The 26777-nt window shown below is 45.1% G+C and overlaps 2 long non-coding RNA genes across 3 annotated transcripts; both read right to left on the reverse strand.

Moving 5' to 3' along the window:
- Positions 1 to 6939: 6939 nt before the first annotated feature.
- LOC107316861 (uncharacterized) lies at positions 6940 to 13229 on the reverse strand. Of its 2 annotated transcripts, XR_014948297.1 has the most exons (5): positions 12282 to 13229; positions 9533 to 9713; positions 8739 to 8783; positions 8551 to 8647; positions 6940 to 7790 (listed from the first exon to the last, which is right to left on the reverse strand). It is a non-coding gene; the product is annotated as an uncharacterized LOC107316861 (long non-coding RNA). The 2 variants fall into 2 exon arrangements; XR_014948298.1 differs by lacking the exon at positions 8739 to 8783 and having other exon boundaries at positions 12282 to 13205.
- Positions 13230 to 15360: 2131 nt separating this feature from the next.
- On the reverse strand, positions 15361 to 24740 carry LOC146760077 (uncharacterized). Its single transcript, XR_014948299.1, has 4 exons — positions 23696 to 24740; positions 18286 to 18453; positions 15875 to 17362; positions 15361 to 15802 (listed from the first exon to the last, which is right to left on the reverse strand). It is a non-coding gene; the product is annotated as an uncharacterized LOC146760077 (long non-coding RNA).
- Between the last annotated feature and the right edge of the window lie 2037 nt (positions 24741 to 26777).

Genomic DNA, 26777 nt, shown 5'->3' on the forward strand with positions numbered 1-26777 from the left:
TCCTCCTGTGATTCCAATCTAGGCATTCTCAGCCCATGAGGTTGATCCAAGGAACAAGATTAATGTGTTAATGATCCTGTTAGTCTGCTAATCCACTGGATAAATATCACACCCTTTTGTACTGTCCAGAAACTACAGAAATCACATTTCAAAAATGCAGTAATGTTATTAAAGGGAAATTGTTCAGAGCTTTTTTATCGACAAAAGGCTTTGGAGACTTAGATCAGCTCCTACTGCTTTTCTACTTCAAACATTTAAAGTGGGTTTCTAATCTAGATCAAATGCTGCTTCTAGCTGATATTTCACTTTAGAGTTTGATCAGGGCACACCTCTGCCTGTGTAAGAACATCTTTATTACTTAAACTGGGCCAATATTTCCTAGGAGCCCACCCGAGGTCAGGTACCGGTGCACACATTTTTACTGCCTAGCCATTCTGGAATAAACAGAGATGGAAAGGCTCATTGCTTCAACTATAAGAAGGCAATAAACCTTCTGCAACAACTGTTGTTTATTAGCCAGACCTCTGGAGTTTATACTACTGTGAATGCATCACGATATTCAATTAACTCTATTTTTAATCAAGCTATCATCTTCATGAAAATGAACTATCCTAAGAGGACTGATTTTTACCTTCTGATGAGCGTTACATCACCCCATTCCCTAAACCTTGGGGGTACAGGAGGACTAAGATCCCACTCTGGGTAAGACCATCACAGCTCCTTGAAATTGCACTTATACTGAAAGTTTTCCTGGAGGGGAGAAAAAGGCCATAAAAGCTACTGTTGCTGGATCTGATTGCACTTACTGAGTACGGAGTCATTCCAATGGCTCTTTATTGCAGTGGTCTCGGTAGGGATGACATAGGAGCTCTCGTGCTTTACGAGCTGTTGGATCTACTTGGAAGAGCATACGTGTTGTAAATAAATGGAGTGTTTTATATTATTGGAAGGACAATTTATGACCAATCGAGGCCTTTTGCAGACAGCTATTTAACTTGTAAGTAAAATGACCTAACACTTAAGAAATTTAGAAGCTACAAAACAACCTGTGTTGTGGCTAATATACTTATTTCTCCCCCTTGATTTATGCTTCATGTAAAACTTGAAATGGCTATATTTAATATATTTGCTGTAAAAAGAAAATTAAAAAAAAAAAAAAAAAGAGCAAATTGATGCTTTCACACATGCTGAAAGTATCTGCCTCCTGTAGCTTCTTCCAATTGCACTGGCACCCATGATTGATTGCACAGAACCCTTACCCTCCCTGTTTCCATTTTCCCCACGCTGACCTGTCAGGCAAATGGCTATACAGGGGGCACTCTGGTCCACTAGTTGTCAGCTTTGAAAGAGCTACTCCACTCAGCTACATTGCACTTGTTGGAAATGTCTATGTATGAATGCTTACAGAAGAGTAAACAGTGGTCACCACGGCCACCACTTCCATGGGCCTTGTGGACACTTCTGTCTATCAGAAAGGCCTTTTTGCAATCGTTTTCTCTATGATCATTTGAAGCAAGCAGCAGCAGGCACAGCAACTAACACCAAAAGGAGTTCCTGTATCAGGAAACAGGGAATGAAGCAACCTAAATCCTTGGTCTAGTCTTGACTCAGTAAGTACAGCCCAGGTCAATCTTCACAGAGAAAGAATTTGATGACCTCTATGGGTTCCTTCCAACTAGGGAAGTTCTGTGATTTTTAAGGAAGGACTCAAAGCAGAACCTTGGTCTGATGTTCTTAACACCTCAAATAATCTTTCTTATTCACTTTGCCTTTTCTTACCCTCTTCCCTTTCTTCCTTTCTCAATTTTTCTCTCTGTTAACTATACAGAAAGACTCCAGCTTTTAAAGATAACCTCCACAAATACCCATTTCTCTTCCAACGTGCCTCTTCTGTTCCTCTTCAGGAAGAACCCCCCCCCTTAAGGCTCTGCCCTTACAACCATGCTCTCTGCCAGTGTTTGACAGACAGACGTGAAGAACAGTCTGCACAGGGAATCGTGCAGAAGAAGAGCACATATTGCACAGCTGGATGTTGGCTAAAGCACCAGATTTGTGCTACACTGGTTAAAATAGATTGAACAAAATGAGGGCAGCAGGGAAGGAAGACAAAGTCATATCAAAGCAGGGATAGTTTTCTATCTCGGCTGTGACATGACTGCGGAGCACAGCAGGGACTGACTCATGGCAGCTTGGAATGGCGACGCTGCCCCAGGCCTGCAGTCTGTAGGTGGCCTGCTCCACCCTTGGCAAAGCCATCATCCTGCCCTTGGCTGCAACCCTCAGAGCAGAGGCACTCCCAGTCCCAGCATCTCAGCCAAGCTGTAGGAAACAAACGTGCCGCTCATTTCTGACACAGTTATTGTATAACAAGAACCTGATAATCTCCAGGTGAGTTAATTAGCCCCATTTCCCAGCTGGCAACACAGCCCTCCAAGAGGGTACCTGGCATCTGAGCAAAGTGTCTCAGCTGACTGATAAATGATAAGTGATGTGTTACTGGTAAGAGATGTATTAAATTTTCTCTTTTTTTTCCCCCATCTTTATGAGGAAAATGTCCTGATGCAAATCATTTAGCCTCTGTGTCACTCATCAGTAATGATAATAAGTGAAAGTCGATTGCATTCCATGAAATGCACAGAGGATTAAACTTCACTTCAGGCATGCTGAAAATGGGCGATATTGCTGTATCTGGAAGATTTAAGGAGGAATGAAAACATGGGTTTCCATAGAATCATAAAATCATAGAATCATCAAGGTGGGAAAAGACTTGTAAGATCATCCAGTCCAACTGTCAACCCATCACCATCATGCCCACTTACCATGTCCTCCAGTGCTAGAAAGAAAGAAATTCTAGCATTTCAGTCACTAACAGGAAGCAAGTGGGAGTGCTCTGTACAGTGGTTCAGCGGTGGTCTTACACAGTGAAAGCACCAATGAGACCTAAGTATCTGAGAAGGCTTTTTTTGGATGAGAGCTAGCTTTGTGGCCTCTGAACTTCTAAAAACAGTTTGTAAATGCCCAAATTAAAGGTAACTTTTAAAATGTTGATCCTGCTCAAAAAAAAGCTTCCCAAAAACTCCACACACATCAACAGAGCATTAACAATTTTAGCCTAAAAACCTTTCAGATGTAAACCTTGGATTTAAAGCAACATGAGGCTGAGATATGACTTCAAAGTAGTCTTGAAAAAGTGATAATGAAATGATTTTCAGCTAAGATATTATCATTAATGCATGGCAACTGTTGAGCCACAGCCTGAACAACTGATTGATCACCTGTGGGAAGGACCTGGTCAGCCCTGGGAGCACAGGTGGAGGCAATTCAGGTGTGTGAGTGGAAGGGGTGGAGCCTGGCTGTACCTCTCTAAGACCCCATTTAAGGGCTGACTGTGAGTGGGGAAGGATCTCTTCCTGGTGATCCCTCCTTGGTGAAGTTTTTCCTCTACAAACCTGAGCAATCTTCTTCCTTTCCTTTATAGAACCTTTCTATCATGCCAGTCCTTCTGTCATCCCACCTTTGTCATAATGCCTTTCCCACCATATTAATCTGGTAATGCTACATTTTTTCAATAATGCTTATATATCTGCTGTTTACCTAAAAAACGGTAGTAGTTTGTAGGGAGTTAATCTCTGGGTTAATCATGAGTGACTCATTACCAGAATTACCAGAGAGTCACATCTCAAGGGACCACAAGGAGTTGTTTCCTACCCCTGCTTTTCCTTTGAAGTTCTTCCATATGATACACTGGGACCAAGCAGAACTCACAGAATGTGAAGGTGCAAAATGAAGTCAGGGACTGGGGATCTTTTAGATCACCATCATCCTCCCTAATAACAGGGGGGAAAAAAAAAAAACACATTGTTAATGCTGTTTAAAGTTATTCCAGCTAGAACACAAAGCATTGTATTGTGGTACAATTAGATGAGCTAAGATAAAAACATCTTTCCCAGCCCTCATTTCAGTACTGATGTGAGACTTAAGGCATAGTGCTAGTCCACAGATATTTGAGCAGATTCAGCAGGACTTAATAATGGTTCATCTGGTAATGCAAATTGTGAACAAAGAGAGTCTTATCTTTTCTTGGAGTAAGATCCATAGACAGTCCAGAGGTTTTTTTTTTAGATGTTTCAAATGCTTTTACTACTATTGCAAGAAAAAAAGGCGGGCATCTGATGTTTCTTAAGTAAAAAAAAACTGCAGAACAATCAGGAGGATATAACTGTAAACTTGGTCTTGTGGACATGGCTCAGTGCTATTAGGCTGAATTAGAACTGCTCAAATTAGAAAAATCAATTCTCACATGAACCCAACTGTCTCTCATACCAAAGAAGACTGTATTCTAGCATAAATAACACAAGCAGGGCCCATAATAATTCATCTTGCTTGGTATGTAACCACAGGAACACCCTATGACATATGAGGACCTGGGGAAAGTGTTTTGATTGGGTAAGATGGCAAAATATGTGAAATCGGGAAAGAATGTATTTTAAGAGTATTACAAAGGAGGAATGTGAGTACAAGGATGGAGGGTGAGGTCCAGCCACTGAGACTGCCAACAGAACTGGTGCACAGAGGTTCCTATTCCCTGTGCAAGCGCATATGGCTTCCCATCTTCCCCAGAGTGGGTAGAGGCCCATGGCAGGTTGACTGTGTGCTCCTTGTGGTGGTTCTTTGTGGTTTTTGTTTTAATTTTTTTCAAGTCGTTTTGAGCCTACCATTTTTCACAGACACAGAGATCTGGTACTAGCATGCAAAACTAACTGGAAGGTGGAAACTATGGCCAAGGAACAGTTCACTGACCTCAAGAAAGGATTTGAGCTGCTCTTGTCCTCAAGGGACTTTTTGCTGGAGGCAGATGTGCACAGCAGTTTAGCAGATCTGCAAGATGAGACTGTGTTGCACTTTACCTGAGTATGACCAGCTATATAGGAACCAAAATGCTTCTGTAGACAAGTAGTAGAGATGTTGATATGGCATTGTGGGAGAAGGACAAACCACAAGACTGTAGTCTATCCTCACTGGTTGAGATTGCCCCATATTCCTGGTGCTTTGAGGGTGTTCCCTCTGGGCAGAACATGCCGCTTTTTAGACAAAACTTGTTTTAATTGATATTTGCAATTCACAGCTCTAAGGCATGAAGCTGCTCACTGTAGGACTGTGTTGAAAGACATGGAGCTGAGCTGGTCAAAGTGATACAAATGGGTACTCACTTTTTAAAATGGTTCCCCCAATGTCTAGGCCCAAATATATTCTGTTTCAAACAGGAAATGTCTCATAGAGGACCATGCTGCTTCAGTGAGGACTGTGTTAGAAGTTTGAGGTTTTGTGTGTTTGGTGGACAAAATTGCCAACAATGTTGCTTTCCTTCCAGCTGCTGAGGAAAAAGCCTTTGTCTGAGTGGGTCAGCCAGCAATGGGAGATGTCTATGAACACATGATGTTGCTTTGGGCCATACATAACCAGACTGAGATTCCTTCATTGTAGACGTCAGAGCTTTTCATCTTTGCAATCAGAAAATTCAGCTCTACAGCCCCGAACGTGAAATTTCTGTGAGGAACTGCATGAATGCTATTGAGATAATTATTATTGGCTGAAAGTCATGGTGCAAGAGCTCATCACATTAAGCATAAGCAAGAGTAGATCTGAGCTGAGAGATGCAGAAGCAACAAGCTGCAATGCACAGGTGGGATGGCCAGCTAAGAGCACTAAGATGTACAGCACTGCAGATGATGGCAGTGTGTTTGAGATCACGTACAGTGAAGTACAGCTCAGTCTGTGTCAGGAAGCAGTGATGGAGCAGGTAGCGGTGTGTTCCAGTTATGTGAGCCATCTGAAAGACTATATGGAAACACTGGGTGCACACTGACTCCTTGCATAGTGTTCTCTGGCAGCCATGCAAACTCTATTTTGTTTTGCAGAGTACAGGATGAGACCATGTTGGTACCATCAATGCTTCAATCAAGAGGCAAATATCTCATTTAGAAGTTTATTTTAATGAAGGCCTCCAGCTGGAAAGGTTATTTATTAACCTCTTATTTACAAATTGAGCCCTGATTTGAAAATTAAGGCATTGTAATTTAATATTAACCCACATGTCAGAAAATAATGAGACAAACTACAGGGAAAATTGCATTCCATCTTGCAAAAGACCCATTTTATTTATAATGACCAGGATTACAAGTCATGCCAACATTGATGGATCATACTTTAAAAATCTTGATAGCTCATTCATTTCTATAATTATATTTATTACAAATTAAATAAGTTGCGGACACCCTTGATATACAAAGAGACAAAATTAATTTGTGAATCAGTATTAATCTGTCATCAAACTAAATGAACTCTCTTTCTGGCAGCCTACTGAAAGTTATGTACTGTACCAGGTTTTCCATGATCCTTAGGACATGAAAATTGAGGAAGGGCGAGCATGAGCTGTTGAAGAAATGTCTTCACTTGGATGTATGTCATTTCTCAGTATGGCTTTTAAAAATCAAGAGCTGAGATCGCAACAGAAAACATTCTTGGCTACAGAAATCAAAACTGCAGTGGCAGCAGTGCGATGCCGTGTGCAAGGAGAGGCACACTCATGCCTCTCAGTAAAGGGAGAAGCAAAGGCAGCTGCTGGGATGCTCCTGGATGAGATGACAGACCCTAATACTCAACAACTGCTGCTGTGTTTAGCCAAAATCTGTGCCCATCTGCTCTGGGGTTTTGTGCGTGTTGACAAGGAGTCCTGCCAGCTTCAGGAGGACTCAGGCTTTACTCCAAGTTAGTACATTTGGAGTCGGGGAAAAAAATCTTCATGCTGCAGGTTAGAGTGCATCTTCTCCACAGATTAAAGCAAAGTGATGTAGGAAGGTGGTGTGGTTATCTGTTCCCTTGCCAGCAGCATCTCCAGCACCAGCCCAAGTAATGGAATGGCTTAAAAAAAGTGGGATTTTAAAGCCCACTTTGTCCCAAGCCCCTGCCCTGGGCTGGTTGCCACCTATCAGCTCAGGATGCCCAGGGCCACATCCAACCTGGGCTTGAGCACCTCCAGGGTTGGGGCACCCATAGCTTTCTGGGCAGCTGGTGCCAGGGCCTCACTGCCCTCTGAGTAAGTCAGTGATGCTGAGCTGGCTTTTCCTCTCCTGAACACTACACAGCTCAGTGCTCGCAGAGCTCTCAGGGGAGCAGGGAAATAGCCCAGTGTTTACACTTTTGTTTTTAATTCTTCACTGGTCCTTTTTGCTTTCTGACTTCAGAGCCCTCCCCAAGGGAGGTGCACAAGCTCATCATCTCAGAGGCAAATTTCCAACTCCAGAAGGTTGGACCCCATCCAAAATTAGCCAAAACACACTCAACTCCCCCGCCATACTCTGCTGCTCTCTGTGTAATTTAGCAGCTAGGATCAACTAATAAAGTGCAAGATGTAGAAATGTCATTTAGAGTTACCTACCCGTAACTAAATAACTTTGTAATGAAAGAAAGGCCATTTTGAGCTGATGCCTTAAAGACTAACTTCATCTCCATAAAGAAAGAAATATGACTCGAACTGAGGCTGCTTACATGTGGCATCAACATACCCTCTTTGTGTTTCTGCAGGAAAGGCTGACACTGAGCGAGCTGTGTCCTTGCATCATCTTATTTTTGCTTTCATAGTCATGACTCCACCTCAGAATATTCCTGCAGCTTCAGGTCAGCTCACAGGGATCTGTTGTTTCTCTTCTTTCCAGCTCTGTTTCATGGAGGTGTTTCTGTGCTGAAAACTTTGTCTTGGGTTAACAGCAGTTAAAGAGAAAGAATGGTACCTGTTTTAGTCATAAAACAGTAATTAATTCCAGCCATTCATAAAGGAAACCTCAGTAAGCCAGAAGAAATGATTTACACATCTTCATATTACAGTGTTTTTCCATTCACCTTTTTTTTTTTTGGAGTGTTTCCTTCAAAAGACGTTCAACCCATACATTACTATTTAAAGAGTCTAATTCGACCCAGGCAATAATGACCTATAAATATTCATGATTTTGTTTAAACATTAAAATAACATCTGTTTCAAAACATCTGCAATCTGTTTTCAATGCTTCGGTAACATTTAAATTAACTGTAACTAATACAATAAACCACTATTAGGGATAATGATAATGAAGGATCCCCTATTAAGAGACACGAACAACATGGAATTGAATGAAAAACCAAATGGGGTTGTGGGGGAAGGAGAAAAACCCAATAGCCAGATCTCAAAGTTCCTTGGAACTCAGATCTGCCATTATGGGAGAGTTTCCTGTGTGTAGGACTATTGTTTAAGGGTCTCAGCTGTTGCCTCTCAGCTCCACTTGGGTCTTATTCCAATTTCCACTGTGAGAGCAGTGATTTATGGCCCCTACAGTGGGGCTTTGAAGGCAGGGGGAGGCTCGTGCTCTCCAGCTGAAGTATTTCTGAGCTGGAGAGGCCGACACAGCCCATGCAGTTGTGGTTAATGAGCCCAATAACCTCACTGCTCACCAGGCAGCCCCGCTGGTCCATAGTGCCCAGTGGCTGAGCTCATGGTGCCCACCACAGTTAACTTACCCCCAGAAAAGGGCTCTTGTTTCCTGCAATGAGGTTCTCTCTCTCTCTTTTTCTCTCAGTTGCCAGGAGGAATGACATCACATACATCTGCAGATTGCTGCGAGAGGAAGGTGAAGGTCAGGGAGGAAGGCTCACACCTCTGCACTGGTGGGGGGGGTTGGGGAGGGAGGCTGACACCAGGCACCCACCTCTATCAGACAAGTGGCTGGAAAGCAGCACCTGCATGGAAACTCCTGGTGGGTCAGACCACAAATCATAAATCAATTTGTTCAGAAATTAGACTTAGTGTTCTGTAGTTTGCTTGGTTTCTTAAGCCAGCCTCCCCTTTCCCTTCTCCCACTCACCAGCAAAAATCCAGGAGGTGGTTCTCACTCGCCCAGACCAAATGCAAACAGCCAGAACAACCAAAAGTGTGGATTACAGCAGCTGGATTTACTCTTTTCTAATCTATTTTTTCTACTTTTTCCCCATTTTTTCTTTCTTTCTTTTCTTTTTTTTTTTCTTTTTTCTTTTTTTTTAAAAGCAAAGTCTATATTCAAATATGTTTACCAATTGAAACAAAGTTGGGAGCCACTGTATGTCTGTGTGTCCTCAGCTCTGTAGGAGCAGCTCTTCACCAGTGGCACCCAGCTGGAGGATGGGATCCTGGCAGTCTACTACCTTCCCTTCCCAGCAGCCATGGGAGCCCGTGGAAAGCAGAGCATAAATTCAAACCATTTAGAGAGTGATTAAGACTTCCCCTGATTACTGCTCTGCATGGTATTGAATGCTTTGGATGGTGGTGATTTATTGAAGTAATATATAATACGCTGCATTCAGTTAACAGTCCCCATCAAGCACAATCCAGATGAATAAAAAATAAAAAGAGGGAGAGAGTGTGCTGTAAGAGGAAATCACCCTGGATTTAAGAGAAATTGAAATATGCGCATGGTAATCTGTGTCCAAAGCTTTTAGCACTTCAGAAAGTGCCAGATGCTAATACCTCTGGCTAAAGGCAGCGCTGCGTGGATGGCTGATGATCCCAGAGCCTTCCTCCCTCCTTCTCTCCGCCACTGACACCTGGCTCTTCCACCTGGCCTACTTTGAGGCAGATGCTTGGTTTTTTGTTGAAATGTTTTATTCCATGGTGCAGGATCAGGTTCTTCAAGGAAGGGCATGGCCACCTGTAATAGAAATGCTGAGTTATGGCTTGAACCAGTGATTGCGTACCTGGTGGGTAGGCAGGGCCACACTAGGAGAGCTCAGGTGCATGTAATGCACCTGAACAACCAGAAGAGAGGCAGGACTCACCCATTCCCAGACCCAATTTTAGGGTTGGCAGAGGAGGTAAGAGTATCTTGCTACAGATCCCTGCCTACCAGAGGCCTTTTAAAGGTAAGCTTTTTTTTTTTTTTTTTTCCCCTTTGTTTCTACATCCATAGCTGCTGTATTAGGTCTTGTTCTCATTTACTGCAGCCTAGGATTGTGCCCTCCCATTACTATTGCTCTGCTTCCCATCACATTATAACATTACAGCATTACACCAGCTCTCCATCGGTCCCACAGCAGCTGGGCAGGTAATGACACTGGGAACGGCAACCTGAAGAGGAAAAAGCTGGAGCTAGTAAGTATAGAAAGGAAAAAACATCAGTATAAGCACTCAGCCCAGCTCCAACACTTTTAACTCTTCAGCTTTAATAGTGGAAGTAGCTCTTACTTATGTTAGGCGGAGGTTTATTTATTTTCATATACGGCATTTGATATATTATCACGCCGTTAGGATCTGAGTCAATGAGATACCCCCACAGTGGGCTAATTTTAAAGCATCATCTTCAATTAACACTGATCTCAATCACAAGCTTTCCAATATAAGGTAGCTGGGTTAGAAATGATAAGATTATTAATCAAATGTTTCATCTCAAGTTTGCTTTTAAGGATCTGTGCCTCCAAGTTGGTTTTGTATTCCCCTCAAGGCATGAGAATTGGAAATAACTTTTACAAGCCAGCAACAAGGAGAGCAGATACTCTACCACAAGTACCTCTGCTCCACAACTCTGGGCTTTTGTGAAACCTGGACAAGATATCCAGAAATTACAAAAGCTTTTGAACTTCTCCAGCTCACTTAAAAGAGCACAGATGGGGAGCTCATGTCTCCAGTCATTCTTCACCCCTTTAATGCCATGCAGATGTCCCCCATGTTGGCTGAAGGGACACACAATCCTTTGTGCAGTGTTCAGAGCATAGACTGAGTTTGTGGAGATGCAGAGTTTGAGCTCTAACATATCTAAAGTAGAACCATAGCATCATTAAGGTTGGAAAAGACCTCTAGGATCAGCTAGTTCAACCATCTCCCTATCACCCATGTTGCACACTAAACCACATCCCTCAGTGCTGCATCTTCACAGTTCATAAACACCCAGGGACGGTGACTTCACCACCTCCCTGGGCAGCCTGTTCCAATGCATCACTGCTTTAATGGAAAAGCTTTTCCTAATATCCAACCTGAAAAGTACACACAAAGATATAAATGTATATATATCTGAATACATATATACACACATATTATACACATGTGTGTATATATATATATACACACAAACACATATATTCCCTGTAATTGATAGCTTGGCTCCATGTGAGTATATTTTGATAGGAGAAGTCAAATGCTTGTCCCTCAGCTTAGGGCAGGCACGTGCCAGCTGTAGAGGTCTTGCTCCAAGGCCCAGAGGCCCTACTGCTTCTCTGGAAAATGTCTGTCAGGATATTTTAGGCTGGGTTTCATATTTTCCCTTAATCTCACTCTCAGAAATGACGGCACCATTTTAGCTGTAAATTTCCAAATCAAATTCAGCCTGACGCATGGAAAAAACCTGCGCTGACAGTCACAAGCCTGGCAGAGCTGTAGGCTGCAGGGTCTTCCAGGGGGAGGACTGGGACAGTCATTTAGAATCATAGAATGGTTGGGTTGGAAATGACCTTGAAGCACGCTCAGATCCAACCCCCTGCCATGGGCTGGTTGCCACCCACCAGTTCAGGCTGCCCAGGGCCCCATCCTAACCAGCCTTAAGCACCTCCAGGGATGAGGAATCCACAGCTTCTCTGGGGAGCCTGTGCCATCACCCCCTCAGTGAAAACTTCCCCATGGTGGCAGCCCCAACACTGCAGAGGCGCTACATGCACCTCCTGGAAGCCAGAGCAGCTTCAACAGCCCAGAGTCCTCACACCACGAACCTTAGTGCTGCAGGTATAAAACTACCACTACTTTTCAGCACAATAACATAAAAGAATGCATATGCAAGAAACTACCATTTTTGTTGTGCGCTTTTTTTTTTTCCCCTACAGTTTGATTATCCGTCATGATAAGACATTACTTAAAGCAGCGGTGACACTGTCTAATCATTCTTGTGAAATATAGAGTTCTCTCTCCACTTCAGACAGAGCCGACATTAATACACATTTATGCAAAGCAGAGCTGGAGCTGTCAGGGGCTAATCTTTACAAGTATGATAAATGATGTTTATTTTCAGTGATGGAATGAAACACCCGGGCTGACAATAATTGTAATAAAAAGGACAGATCAACTTCTATAAAGTGATTGAATTACCAGTCTATTGCATTAATGCCTGGTCTTGGCTGTCATAAACCTGCTTTAGGTTACCAACAACCGTGTAGTAGGAAACATCCACCTTCAGCCAGATATCCTGCCCTTGACCTGTGGGGGCATGATGGATGCAGGTTTTGGCCAGGCTTACCTCTGCTCACTCACAGGAAATCAGCATTTCCTCTTATCAAGCCAACAGTGAAGCGTCGCACATCTCTTGAGCCTTGCAGAGGAGTTAGAGAGCTACAGCTCAACAGCCACTTGTGCCTCCTTGGTACAGATACAATGCTTGAGCTCCATACCCAGGGACATCACTGCTGAATTTGTTACTCATGGCTGCAACCCGTGTCAGCTATGTCACTCTGTCAGCCTGTAACAGAAAGAATAGAAACTTTTTCAGCCTTCAGAATGGAATAGCTATTATGGGAAGAGTGAAAGGCAGGCAAATAGTTATATAGCACAGTTATATTTATGTGAATCTATAAACACGTTCATGCATCTATTGTCCTGTGGCAAGCTGGTCAGCATGAGTGCTGCACTTCAGCTGGGAATTCTGACATAAAAATAAAAACTGAGTGCAAAAGGGAAAATGGAGTTTGCAACCAATCCCTCACACTTTGGAAAACACTTTGGTTCAGGTCAATTGAAACAACTGTTTTTACATTCTTTTTTACTATTTCTTTTATAGGTTTTCCATTCCATTATGTTTATATTTAGTATATATTTCTTGTTTAGAGTATCCCATGTTTCCTTTTCAGTCCATACTTGCATAGTAGCATTCTGTCTCATGATTCATTTTGTACATTTCATGCAATGACTTACACTGCAGTACACATTAGTGCACAGCGGTGCCAAGGAGAAGCCATTCCAGACTGAGATCTTGCACTGCCCCATCCTGACAGCCGGCTGGTGACTGCTCTGAGTTCCCTGAAATGAGTTATTCCCATTTTTGTCACCCTAAAACTTCACTCTGTCTGAACTGACACGCTCCCATGGGAACACTCAATTTTGGCAGAGCAGCATTTTCTGACAGCAATGGTTCAGCAGGAGATCTTTCAGCCTTTCTCAGCAATGCGTGTACATCTGTACATGAGCACATGTGGTAGCACAGTGCAGGTACCAGGAGCTGATGAGCATGGCAAAGACTGGGCAGCAGGAAGCCTGCTCACAGCCAAGCCATGCTATCACCATTATTGCCAGAAATAATCCCACTCCTCAAGATTGAGGGCTCCTGTGCCATTTTGGGTAGGCAGCTCCCTGCCTGATTCCCTCTCACCTGGACCAAATGTGCCTTCTGGGATGTGCTGGAAGGGCCAGACCTGCTTGTTCAGCAGGGACTGTGCAGTGAATTCAAGGCTGGAGACCCTCCTGCCCAACGGATCATGAAAAAGAGATACAAGTACATCTCTCTCTAAATCCTGTGACAGGCAAGGAGAGCTCCTAACCCCCTCTGTTTCAATCCTCCTTATTTCCTACTTTGAACCCTGAGATTTTCTAAATCATAGAATCATTAAGGTTGGAAAGACCAATAAGATCACACAGTCCAACCACACACCATTCTAGGCCATGCAATTCAGTGCAACTCAGTTCTCAAACAAGACCCCACCACCTCCCTGATAAGTCTGTTTCAACACCTCACCATTCTTTCTGAAAATAATCTTTTCCTAATATCCAACTGGAAAACTTCCTGTAGCAACCTGAGGCTACTACCTCTCTATAACCTTCTGCCCATTAAAAGGGGCTGTGTCCATAGGATTTGCATCACCAAAGAGGACAAGAACATCTAAATTACATCACACCCAAATTTAGCAGCTCCCCTGATGCTCTACACACTCCAATCTGAGCTATTTCCAGAATGAACATTAACCTCACTGACAACTGAAGACTATTTTCCCATTCAGCAGTGATGAAAGATGCAGCACAAAGTGATCACCCAACAGTCCCTGTGCCCATATCATCTAGATGGCAGAGGTGAGAAGAGAGCAAAGATCCAGTGAAGCCTTTCAGAGCTGGGGGAGATCCCTGAAATGGCAGCAGGGTGAGCTGGGGCCATAGCAAGCAGGGATTATGCTGGGACTGCCAGACAGGGAAGGGGTTTCCAATACTGGATAATATAAAAAAAAGCAGCACCATGATAAAAACTGTGCAAATAATTTTTGCACAGGGGGAATGCTGCTTTAATAAGTCCTTTAATAAGTCTCCAGCCAGATAAATCACAGCTTAAGGAGAAATTGCGGTGCTATTTATTAGTCATTTGTGCATGATTTGCTCCCACCATGGGTAGTGGAATTTCTTTATCAGGTATTTAATTTTGTCAGAAATGATTTGCGCACTGCACAGCCATTTGTACTGATGCCACCGCCCTGCAGTGCTTGGGCACCTGTTGCTGCACAAGAACAGCACTGACAGTGACCTCCTAGAGGAGATACCCTGGTGGTTCAAGGAATCAACCTTCACACACAGCTCTCCCATAGTTATTTTACAGTACTGATCCCAAGAAGTATTTTCAGAGAGCATCACTGCAAGGCTTAACAGCTGCCATGGCTGCATGTTCACTGCTGGGCAATTTTGCATCTTCACTAGCAGGACACAAGCAAACAAGGTCTTTCATAGTATAATTAAGATTGGAAATGACCACTAAGATCATCTAGTCCACCAACCCATCAATGGCATGGTAGCCTGAAGCTTTCAAGCTCTCCCAAACCAGCAACAGCAAAGGCTGAGTTTGTGGAATCGTTTAACTTACAAATTAAAAATGATTCCCATCTCTTGCTCTTGTATTAGTCCAAGAAACATTCACTTCTTTACTCAGAGCTCCACTTGCCAGAAGTAGCCACAAACCAAAGTGTTTGGGCTTTGGAAGTAGCTATCTGAGAAGCACTATGAAAGCCCTGATGGAGATTCTGCCACTATGTACAGTCCATTTTTTACCTTATTCAAACACACTGTGAAATTCAGTCCCCAGATGACTGCCTGCACAAGTCCTTGAACTTGCAAGAAACACTGGCAGATGTTCGTTAGTGCATTGGTAACTAGAGAATTGGAGGCACTTGTCGAATCCGTCTGCAATGAATAGAAGTTGGAGAGCTTCTGCTGGGGAATAACGCTTTTGGTTTGGAGCCAAGTAGCCACGTTCAAAGAAGAGCAGGGGGAGTTATGGCCAGCAGTTCAGGTTGTTTGTTCCTTTTATTATTAAATAGAAATGTAACCTGAGGGTATCTACTCCCTACCTAACCATAACAAATAGCAAATATTTGGATGAGATTACCAGATTCAGAGGTTTCAATACAGATTTGACAATTGAAAATGGTAGATGGTGTCCTACAGCTGCCCTGTTTTCCTGGAGCACCATACACACACAGGCATGCACCTCCAGCCCACCACTGTGCCCTGATGAATCCAAGTAACACTCAATGACAGATGCTGTTGACACCATCACTCACCACTTTGCTTCGGCAAGGCCTCACCCATTATCTCCTGTACTCACTGGGAAATCTGCTGGAAGGCTCCAGGTCAGGAGTTTGCTGTGGATCTCCTTGGAGAACTGACACCAAAATCCTTGCCAACAATGCATGAGCATCTTGGAAACTCATGGGCAGCTACGTGATATCCTCCTGCTTCCTGGTGACTTAAGAACATGGGCTTCACAGCCATCTAATGAGAAGAGCAGAGCTGCAGCAGGAGCATCAGCATCATTTGGTGCAATAAAACATCTCCTAACCCCATCTTCCGCCGTGCACTTACCTGGCAAACTCAGGATGTCTTGCTTCCCTGCAAATGCCCCTCCAGAGCCTGAGTCTGCCACCTTTAAAATTCAGCAAGCATCTCCTGTGCTCTCTGTAGCTGCTGATCACACCATCCAGCCCCTCTTAGCAGGAAGCTTCTAATTTGATTCATGTGCTTCGAGGCCAACCTGCGTAACACTGCAAGGAAAACTGTGCAAGAAAGCAGAGGCAAGAACCAGCTTGTTTGTTTGTGAAGCAATTGCTCTGGATGTGCAAAACTCAAGCACTTAAGCACTTCTTGTTAAAGTCATTCAGAAATGCAACACTTGCCCACCAGGAGAACAGCCAATGCTTCTCCCAAGGCAGCTGTCTGGGCCAGAGCTCTCGCTGAATGTGGGAGTGAGCTCAGCTCCTCATCTGTGAGCAGAAAAATAAGCAAAAGTGATCTGCTGGCAACTTTATGTACATGCAGATGCACACACATAGCTTTGATATGTGGGCCTGACTTAATTATAGCTGGCAAATGCGAAGGAGAGATATGCTTGAGAAAGATACCCGACAAAACTGTACTCCACAAAGAACTTGGTTTCCCAGAATCCAGTAAAGAAGATAGGGGCCACGTCTGGATTTTACTTGCTCTCTCATCACTCTATTTCCTGGTCAGAGCTGGGATCTCCCCAAGAGAGGCTTTTCTTGTGGTATTTCTGGCTGGGACTGGACACACCACAAATCTCATGAGAAGGTCTTTCCTTCCAAGATTCACGAGCCTCCAGCACAGATAGTTCAGGGAAGGAACTGATCATGCAGATGCTTTCCAAACTCTCAGCCTTTTGGGGGGTCCAGTAGCACTCACAATGATGTAGAGCCTCATCCTCCTCCCTTCCCACCAACACGGACGCTTGATGTCACAAACTGTCTGGGAAACTCCTTGCTTTTTAAGAAAGAAAAAACGGAAAGAGTTTTTGGCCCCAAAGCCTCAGGCCAACACAGAGCACTCACTCTGGTTGAGACTGTGTAATCCATCTCTGTATTACACTCCTTTGGAGCTCTGCTTCACCCTGGCTCACATCCATCCATGGTTTGCCTCTAGATCCTTTGAAAAGGTACAAAGAAAAGCACTTTGGAGGCTGTGGGACACCCCTAGGACCCCTGTCCTGCCTTAGCTGATCTGTGCCTCAGATCCATACCCATACAAACAGGAGAGGGATTTCCTGGAGGAAACCTCACCCTGAGTGCATTTTGGCACAGGGCACACTGTCTAGAGTCACACCACATGTGGACTGTGGGATCATGTTTTAGCACAAGGTGATGGGGCTTCTGGCACCTTACCTTTTCACACAAGACAGTCACTGTGTAATAAGTATGGAGTCAGCTGAGACCTGAGTACCCTCCAGCTCAGCCTGTGACCACAAAGCCCATTTCCCTCCAGGATCCATGAGAGCCATATTCCTGAGAGGGGACCTTTCTCTCCAGAGAAGCTAACACCATGTGTTCAGGCCTTCTTGAACTGAAAAACAAACAAACAAAAAAAGCAGCTTAATTTCAGGTGTGCTTTCTCCTGGAGCCTATTATGAGATGACTACCAGTACCATAAGCCTCTCTGAAAAAAATAAGACCATAGAATGATTTAGCTTGGAAGGAACCTTAAAGATCATCTAGCTCCAACCTTCATTATCTAGTTTCAGAACCCAAAATGAAGATGTTCCTACTCAAGCGCCAGCCCACATCCTGCATCCCAGCCTGGTGCTGGGACTATAAGCTCTCCAGCCCTGTGTTCAGCTGCACAGCTCCTGCTCATCCAGTTTGCCCAGGGGAATTTGAGAGTCCCAGGTCTTGTGTCATCATGCACAGCTGATCCACATTTGGGCTTTGAATTTTCTTAAGGTCTGGCTCTGAACCCAGAAAGGGGCACAAATGAGCATGAACTAAAGGGAGCACAGGCAGTAAGCTCCAAGTAGTCTTTGGTCTGGTAGGAACCAAGGGCCCTCAGTGTTGACCCATGGTGGCATCTCCTGCTTGGCTCATCCCTGCCAAGCCTGCACTTCAGGGAAGATCTGGGTGATGGCAAAAGACACGTGTAAGATAAGTGTGAAGGATCAGAACACAGGATTGATCAGGGAATACAAATTTCCAGAGTGGAGGTGAGGTAGTAGGCTTCAGATAGACAATAAACTCTGAGAAGAAGGAAAAACACAAATTTCTATGCCATTCTTTGCACAAGAAGTCAAGGGCTTCAAGTGCAGCAATAAAGATATAGGTTAGACAGCAAGAATATCTTGCCAACAAAGACACAGACTGTGAGAAAGCTGCAAAATTCCTCCCATTAGTGATCTCCTCAAACTGGTTAGACCAATACACGTGTCAGGCAGGAGATGGATTGATTTGATCCTGCCTTTGGGCTAAGGGATGGTGGTTTAGGTAGGACCTCACCAGGTCTGTGCCACTTCTCTCCTCTCCCTGGAAGCACTGGAGGTCTCGACGGAAAATGTCACCTGCCTGAGGTAGCAAATCTCTTGCTGTCATCCTCCTCCACTCTCCATTCATGCCGTCTATGTCTTACCTTGGATTAAGGGAGCTGCCAGTGCAGATGAGTTTGACCTGTGGGAGGGGAGAAAGGGGAGATATAGAACATTAACGTCAGTGGAAAACACTAAAGGTGCTGAAGCATGGTGATCAGGCAGCAGAGAAGCGAAACAAAGCTCTACAGCTCCACGATGGGATATACAGAGACACTAAGCTCCCTTGCGATCAGTGTGAACACTTTCCACCCCCATTTCCTATTATTTTTAATAGCAGCAGACCATTCCATACCATATTTCCAAACAACAGCCGTTAAAGTGTCATAAAACACCCACAGGTGACTAAAATGTTGTGCCTTTGCAGCAGAGCCAGTGGCAAGCAGAACCTCCCCACTGCCTTCCCTCTGGCTCCTGCACCAGCACCCGTGGTAGATTGGACTCTACTGGAATCTGGGATAAAACAGCTGGATTTAATTTAATGCAAGCCCCCCTTCCCATGTGCTCAGCTGTAGGAAGCCAGGCGGGTTTTCAGTCAAGCTCTCCTCCACCACCTAGTGGGAAAACAGATTTTTCCCACCTTGGCAAGTATTGAGATGAGCAGGGTCGCTTGTGGGGTGCTGGGACAAGCCTTGTGCAGTCATACAGGGCACATCCTACATCTCCCAGAGAGCAAAGCAACACCAGGTCAGCACGCTGGGCAAAGATGCCTTCTCCAATATGTTGTACTTCTACATAGAGACAGCCGAGCGCATTTTCTGATCCATCACAGACTAAAAGAGCACTTAAGTTTAAACAAAAACAAAACAATCAGCAGTATTTCCCATTTGTGCACAAGCTTTTCCTGTTACCCACCACCCTGGCCACATACGGGGCCCAGCACCTGCACCCCGGCCGTCAGCGTCCAGCCCCACGGAGGCTCTTGGAGGAGCAAAGCTCTGGCCAAGCTCCCACACAGGTAATTGCTGTCTGCTGGCCTCACTCCCCCTGCAGATACAGCCGCCTTCATTTCCTGTCCTAAACTGCAGGGCAGCGTCGCTGCGTGCTGTTAAACAGCTGCCAGGCGCTACCCAGAGGGGCTCACACTTTGGAGGTGGATAGCACAAGAAAGGCAGCAAGAGGGGCACTGAGCCAGGTTACGGCTTGTCTCTCCCTGTGGCACAATTTGGGCACCACCACCTCGCCATGCTCTTTCACACGTGCCCAAAATCTGGATACACACAACCCATCCCCTTCCTCACAGCTCTTTTCTCCATTCCCACTTAAATGGAGGGAGTAAAGGGTTAATGGGGTTTTCTTTCTCCTCGCAAACTGGGACCCCTGTGAGTTTTATGGGGAGGGCTGGTGGGGGCGGAGGGATGGGGCGGGGGAAGAGAATTTGCTTTATGGCTTTGACAGGAACTCCCATCATGGTATAATTATGGAAGTGAGAAGTCTGCATGTAATGAAGACCATATGCCGCGTTAAAACACACACGCACAAATATTAGGCCCCCGTGAGGCAGGCGGGGGGAGCAGGAAGGGGTGGGGGACACAGGCCCAGCCCTCCCCAAAATGCATGGGCTCAGATTTTCCAGCCTGGAGTGTGCAGCAGGACCTGGGCACTGGGACAGCACAGTCTGAGCCTGCTTTGGGGTGAAAAACATCCGGTTTGAATAATGCATTGAATGGAAGAGTGAGCCACTGGTGCCAGAAAAAGGGCTTTCGCCCCTTGGAGGCCAGAGGACCCCAAGGAAGGGGAGCAGGTTGTCCCCCCTGCAGTGCTTTTCCTTTGGTTCCAAGCAGCCCTTGGACTGGAAATGACAACTTCAGTAACTGCCAGGGCCACCCAGTTGGTGCTTGATGCCCCCGTGCCATCCTCCCCATCACCCAGTCTGCTCTTATAACGAGCAGCTTTCCTGGCTACAGCACAGTCATCTCTTCTCAGTGCAGCCCACACGTCTGCTGCTCCACGACTCCAACTCACCATAGGGCCTTGGGGCTGCTTTGGGACCCCTACAGTTCACACACTTTCACGCAGGGCTATCATTGTCCCATCTCACTCGTGGGGGTCACAGTTCTATCCATCTCCTTCCTTGCTGACCATCAGCAGACCCCACTTATTGTCCTCTGGATCACTTTTGCTCACCTGGTGGTACCTCTCCATATAAATTCTTCTTTTTCCTGCATTTATACATGTACCACTGTGTGCCTTCCAAAACAAATAACTACCTTCCACCACCCTGAGCTGCTGCCATGGACTCACTGTGGACAAACAGTTGGGAGGCTGTAGCGAGGTGGGGGTCAGCCTCTTCTCCTGGGCAGCTTCGAGAAGATGAGAGAAAGTGGCTTCAAGTCATGCCAGGGGAGGTTCAGGATGGCTTTTAGGAAACATTTATTCTCCAAAAGAGCAGCAATGTGCTGGAACAGGCTGCCCAAGGAAGCTTTGCAGCCCCTTTTGTGAGACAATGCTGTCACATGGAGGGGAAGTGCAGGTGTGGTGCAAGCAGGGCGCACACAGCAAGGAGCGACCTCGTCCTCTCCTGGTCCTCGGCTGTGATCCACAATTCCCGTCATGCACAGTGTGTCATTTCCCATGAGTACCTGCCTGTTTCTGCCATCTGCCACGATTTATAGAAAATGGGCAGTGATTAATAGCCCAGTCAATGCCGAGTGAAGCCATTTTCTTTCATTTACCTGCTCCCTGACCTCCCCGCACAGTCCCAGACAGGGGCTGGGGAAGTGTATTAATCATGCACTTAAAAAATATTTAAAAGGGGAGATTGGCCGGGAGCTCAGTTGTTTTTATGGAGTCGTTTTCTACAGAGGGTGCAAGCTAATTGCCAGATAAAACAGACGGGCTCTTTGAAATGGAAATGAGCCACTTGGAGGTACTCAGTGCTTGAGCGATGCCCTAACCCCATGCTCCCCATCACCTACCTGAGACCAAGCACAGCAGTGGCAACAGCTCTCAGGCACCAGCTCAAAGTCTTGGGAACACTGAGAAGTCCATCACAGTGAGGTCTGTGCTCCTGAGGTGCTGGCATCAGGGTAGGACAGAGAGCAATGCAATGGAACCCAAAGTAATACAACGCAACCCTAATCCTAGCCCATACCCAATGCAAGGCAATGCAAACAGAATGAAACGCAACCTTAAACCTGACCCTAACCTTCACTCTCACCCTAGCCTTCCTGTATCCCTAACCATGCGTTGCATCCATGCCCAGGTGGCAAACATGAGATCCTACAACTGGATAAGGATATTGAGGGGAAGATCTGACTTCCTGTGACATAGGAGGAAGAAAGTGTTCTAGAGGACATAGTTGCGGGGCTTCCGAGTGTAAATCTGACATTTCCTTTCCCTGCAATACAGCCCTGGCGGCACCATGGACACTGTGTACAGCTACATAACCACCTGGAAAATACCTTTCTGACATGTGCCCCTACCAACAGGCAGGGCTGACAGCAATAAAACGAAAATCCCCCATCAAGCCAAACAAAATTATTGAGTTATTCTCACCCACTGGAGACCAAAGCTTTGTTGACAACTTAATTAACTGTGTTTGTAATGAATTTTTTTGGCCACATGCAACACACTAATTATCAAAGCAAACCTTAATCTCTTTCCAGGCACATCAAAGTAGTAAGAGCAAAAAATATTTACATCAGTCTCAGATAAAATTCTTCGCACTAATTCTAACATAATTAAAATTATGTTAGGGCTAAGGTAATTATGCAAGGTGCTTATACAGCATAACAATGTAATAGGAGCTTGTGCTTTTTTTTCCCCACCTGTATTCAATCAGCAAGCCCTCAAATGTGTTTAATGTCTATTGAGTGCTGTCCAGAAGAGGGCCATGAAGATGATCAAAGGGTTGGAGCACTTCTCCTATGAGTTGTTGAGGGAGCTTGGAGAAGAGAGGGCTTCAGGGAGATCTCACCATGGCCGGCTTTCCAGTACTTGAAGGGAGCTTACAAGCAGGAGAGGAAATGACTTTTTACAGGTAGAGAATAGGACAAGAGAGAATAGCTTTAAACTAAAAGAGTGGAAATTTAGCTTGGATGTTAGGAAAAAATCCTGCACTCAGAGAGTGATGGGGCACTGAAACAGAGAAGCTGTGGATGCCCCATCCCTGAAGGAGTTCAAGGCCAGGTTGGAAGGGGCCCCAAGCAGCCTGATCTAGTAGTTGGCAACCCTGTCCATGGCAGGGGATTTAGAACCAGATGGTCTTTCAGGACCCTTCCAACCTAAGCCATTCTATGACTAAAAGTTTTAAGTCTTCCTGGTAAGGAAGGAATGTTAAACCTTGTTTATGCAAATTTGATGACCAATAGATGGGAAGGACTGTGCCCATTCCAAGGGATGTCCACCCAGGAAAAGGGTATATGATAGGGAGAGAGAAGACAGCAGAAGAGCGCCAAAGGACTAAGCTGAACCCACCTGAACCCAGCACAAATGTCCTCCTCCCTGTGGCTCACAAAGGCTGGGACACAGCCAGGAGTTCTTGTAACAGTTCTGGCCATTGCATCAACCATAAACCACTCTGGACTCAGACCAAAGTTTCATTTTCAGAGCAGACAATATCTGTAATCTCACATTTTCTTGTTTTCTTGTATTAGCAAAGCACAGGTATCAAACTGAAGGCAAGCTAAGAGATGGATGAATGAGCTCTCAGGAGCCAATACCTCTGCTGCTCCATAGATTCAGCAAGAGGGTTTATGAGAAGACAGCCCATTAAGCACAACATCCCTTCAAGACAGATGAGGAGTTCCTCACAGGTATTAAAAACAGCTTTCCCATTGCCAACAAGAGTCTGGTGTTACCTATCATGCAATGACTGGCATTACCCCCAAGGAGAAAGGGCACTGTCACATCCCAGTGTCCTCATACAGTGAGTGAGCTATTACAGACAGCTCCCACATTCCTCGGGTTGCTGAGCAGCTTGAAACTCCTTTTTTAAACCTTCAAAGTTCCTGTGGGATTAGAGCTCGGTTTGACCTCTGACAGTGCTGACTGATGCTTTAGGAGCTGGGAAGATCGTTAGAGCTCTTTGTCCTTGGCCTTTCAGCAGGGGTCAGGACATTTACACTGCTGCCAGCACAGAGGAGGAGGAGAGGTGCTGGTGGTGCTCCCTAGTGGCAGCCTGTACAGGGAGGCAGCGTGCAGATGTTACCTGAACATCTGGAGCAGCAGTGGGACGGCAGAGAGAGAACACAGCTGGGAGGCAGCTGAACATCAGGGGTGCAGGAAAAACAGCCAGAAACAAGCAGGGGGAGGGACAGGCTACTGGCTTGTGCGAGTATCCTTTAGCCAGGTTAGTCTCAATTAAAAGATGTAGCACTTACCATTAGTTGTCCAAAGGGGGTTGTGAGGTTTCTGTTCAATGCACTGATGCTTTGCTTTTGCAGATGGAATGCTGCAGTACCTGAGTCACTCCAGCTCTTTTTTTGGTTTCATCCTGAACAAACCATTCTGAGACCAGCAGATATTATCCTCAATCTGGGAAATGTTGGCAGAAAAGATAGCTTTAAAAAGAATTAAATCAATCCATAGACATTTTTGACATTCCAGCTGATTCAGGGCAAAGATTACATACGGCCACCCAGCAAGACTGGATACCCACAGCCTTATTTCTCAGTATAAAATAACAATCTTACACTATTCACAAATTATCTCTCTTCTCATCCTAAATATCTTTTCTATTTGCTTAAAAACTGTCTAAGGGTTCTTTGGGGTGCCAGGACCATCAACTGCCTCAGAGCCCCAAACTGATGCCAGCATCACCCCAGGTGGGACCCCCTTCAATTTTTCCTGATGTAAAACAGAAATACGGGTATTTCTTCACAAGTATACAAGCCTTTTGTGATGAGCAAGTAAATCTGACCACAGCTCTTGTTCCATGGGAGGAAAACACCCACTGAGAGCACACGGTGTCCTTTTTGGGATGCGCAGAGCACCAGCAGATGGAGCTGCGAGATCAGGAGTGGGGCGGCAGGTCCTGGAGCAGCTCTCGGAAAGAAACGTTTTGTTGAGGCAGGAGCTGGGAAGTCTCGGCTCAGTGTGGCCGTTTGGAGCCCCCTTTCCTTAACCTGTGGCAGCGAGGGAAGTATGTGTATCCAGCACTGGAGGAAAGCCTGGGAGGGCAGAGCCTGAGGGACACTCCGAAGTGGGTATTTTGAACGGCATTCAGCTCCCAGCCCTTTACCTGTATTGTTTTAGGACACACCTGAATCCGTGTTTATAGAACTCCGGTAGTTTCCAAACAAACAGACTCAGGAGCATCCTTCAGTCCTTGTTTCCTCTCTTCCCCAGGCAGTCCCCTGAAATACCATCTGTCCTAAAGCCTCCTGCTAAACCCTACAGGGATAGCTAACATTCTGCTATTTGTAGCCAAAAACACAGCTTACCTAAGGATTTTTTTTTTAATCCTCTGGTCATCTCCCAGGATAAAACCAACCTTTTTCCAGCCACCCTGTTGGACCAGCACCAACCGCAGAGGCAGTGCTTTACGCTGCACTATGAAACTCCCATACAAAGTCAGTGATTATGGCTAATGTCAGTTTTGCAGACATGGAGCACTCTTCAGTGATGTCTGAACATGTGGTGGGAGCTGGAGGAGCCCCCATCAGTTGCAAGGTCAGCCCAGTGCCTCTCTCCTGCACAAGATTTTTATAGAAGAAATAAAGCAATAACTTCAGTGCAACAGGCCTTCAACACAGTCCTCCTCAGCTTAATTTTTAACTGTGCAGGTGACAATGGATAATGCTATTCTCCAGGCCAGATCCATGCTATACAAACTGTCATCTCACTAATGGGCTCTGGATAGTTTAACAAGAGGAATCTTTAGCTTTCAGAGAGCTGACATGACTAACAGCTCCTCTTTGCTTCCACATCTCTGGAGTGCTTCTGCCATGTTGTAAGAGTAGGGCATGAGCTATTTGCTTCACAGGCATCACCACTCATCTCATAACCACCATTCATCTCATGGCAATTTCTGAGGGAGCTGAAGTCTTTGTGGTTTCTTGAATTTTGGGGCGGGGGGGGAAGAAAGAAAAATAAGGTCAAAGCACAACTGCCTCTGAGATCCGTCCTGAGCAGCATTGTCCCCACATCACTCAGTGGCACATGACATTCTAGCCTGCTCAGTGGAGTTCTCATCCCTGGAGATATTTAAGAGAGCTGTGGATGCATCAGTAAGGAACATGGGTTAGTGATGGGACACAGTAGGTCAGGCTGATGATTGGATGGTCATCTTGCAGGTTTTTCCTAACCCAAAGGTTTTTGCTCCAATAAAAGGTTCCTAAAACCTTTTAAGTTCACAAGGCTCAAGCCTGAATAGACAGCAAAACACACCCCATGGCAGCCTCAGATGTAATGCAGAACTTTAAGCCTGGGAACTTTGGTCCCTTTGGTGAATAAATAGGCAAGAATTGGGAGACAGAGGAAAGAGTCCTTTAATATCCTGGTTGCCCATAAAAAAGAAAGAATAGGTTGTACTTTTAATAACTTTACATGTTTTATGACATTATTGTCTGTAAACCTACTTAGTTGCCTTAGTAATCAGAAAACTGACTCCCTTTAATAGAAAACACGGTGTACTCACCACAAGAGCTGAGAAGGAAAATTGGTCTCTTATGCAAATAGTTCAATTATAATCAAACGCAAACACAGAAAAAGGTCAGGTTCCCAAAAGGATGTCTATTTACATTATAAATAAGGAACCGGGAAACAGGAACAATATGACAGTTTTACTGCTTTTGAGTCATGACTGGCTAAGGTAAACGGCAGTTTCACAGGGAGCTGAGCACTCCTGGGAGAGAAGGATGGAGGCAATATGGACATCTGACCATCTATCTGCCCATCCTCCTGTGGCACCTTCCTGCTAGGTCCATGCCACTAGGTCCCCACAGCAGAACAGGGTCTGCTGCCTGGTAGAAATCCAGATCCTTATGGACAGTAAAATAATGAAAAGGAACAGATTTCTCTAACACCTTTTGGTTCCCAATCATAGCCTGTTTAGGACAGCCTGACTTTAAGACACAGGAGCTTTTTTGGAAGATGAAAACTAAAACCACAAAGCATTTTACTATTTATAAGTAATCTGTTACTGGCAAGTAATGGAGCCCTACTATAGCTTTGAATTAATGTATAACTTAAATAATGGCTAGTCTAGTACTGTTACAATGGCTTACATCCGGGAAGGCTTCAGGCAAAAGTAAGACCTGGTGGGGATGGTAGAATAATAGAATATAAAGAGAGCCTAGTGCTAGGAAGAGAGCAAGCCCAGTACAGGGAAATACAAATAAAAGTCAGGAAATATCGATGTAAGAAAGCTTCCTTAAATGTTTGTCTCTTCCTAAGAGGCACTTTGAGTTTTGGGGACTACAGGCTGAGCCCACAATGCACATCCTGACCCCAACCTGCAGA

This window comes from Coturnix japonica, chromosome 7 (genome assembly GCF_054131305.1).
Source record: "Coturnix japonica strain WE chromosome 7, WE-NBRP24, whole genome shotgun sequence".
Lineage (NCBI taxonomy): Eukaryota > Metazoa > Chordata > Aves > Galliformes > Phasianidae > Coturnix > Coturnix japonica.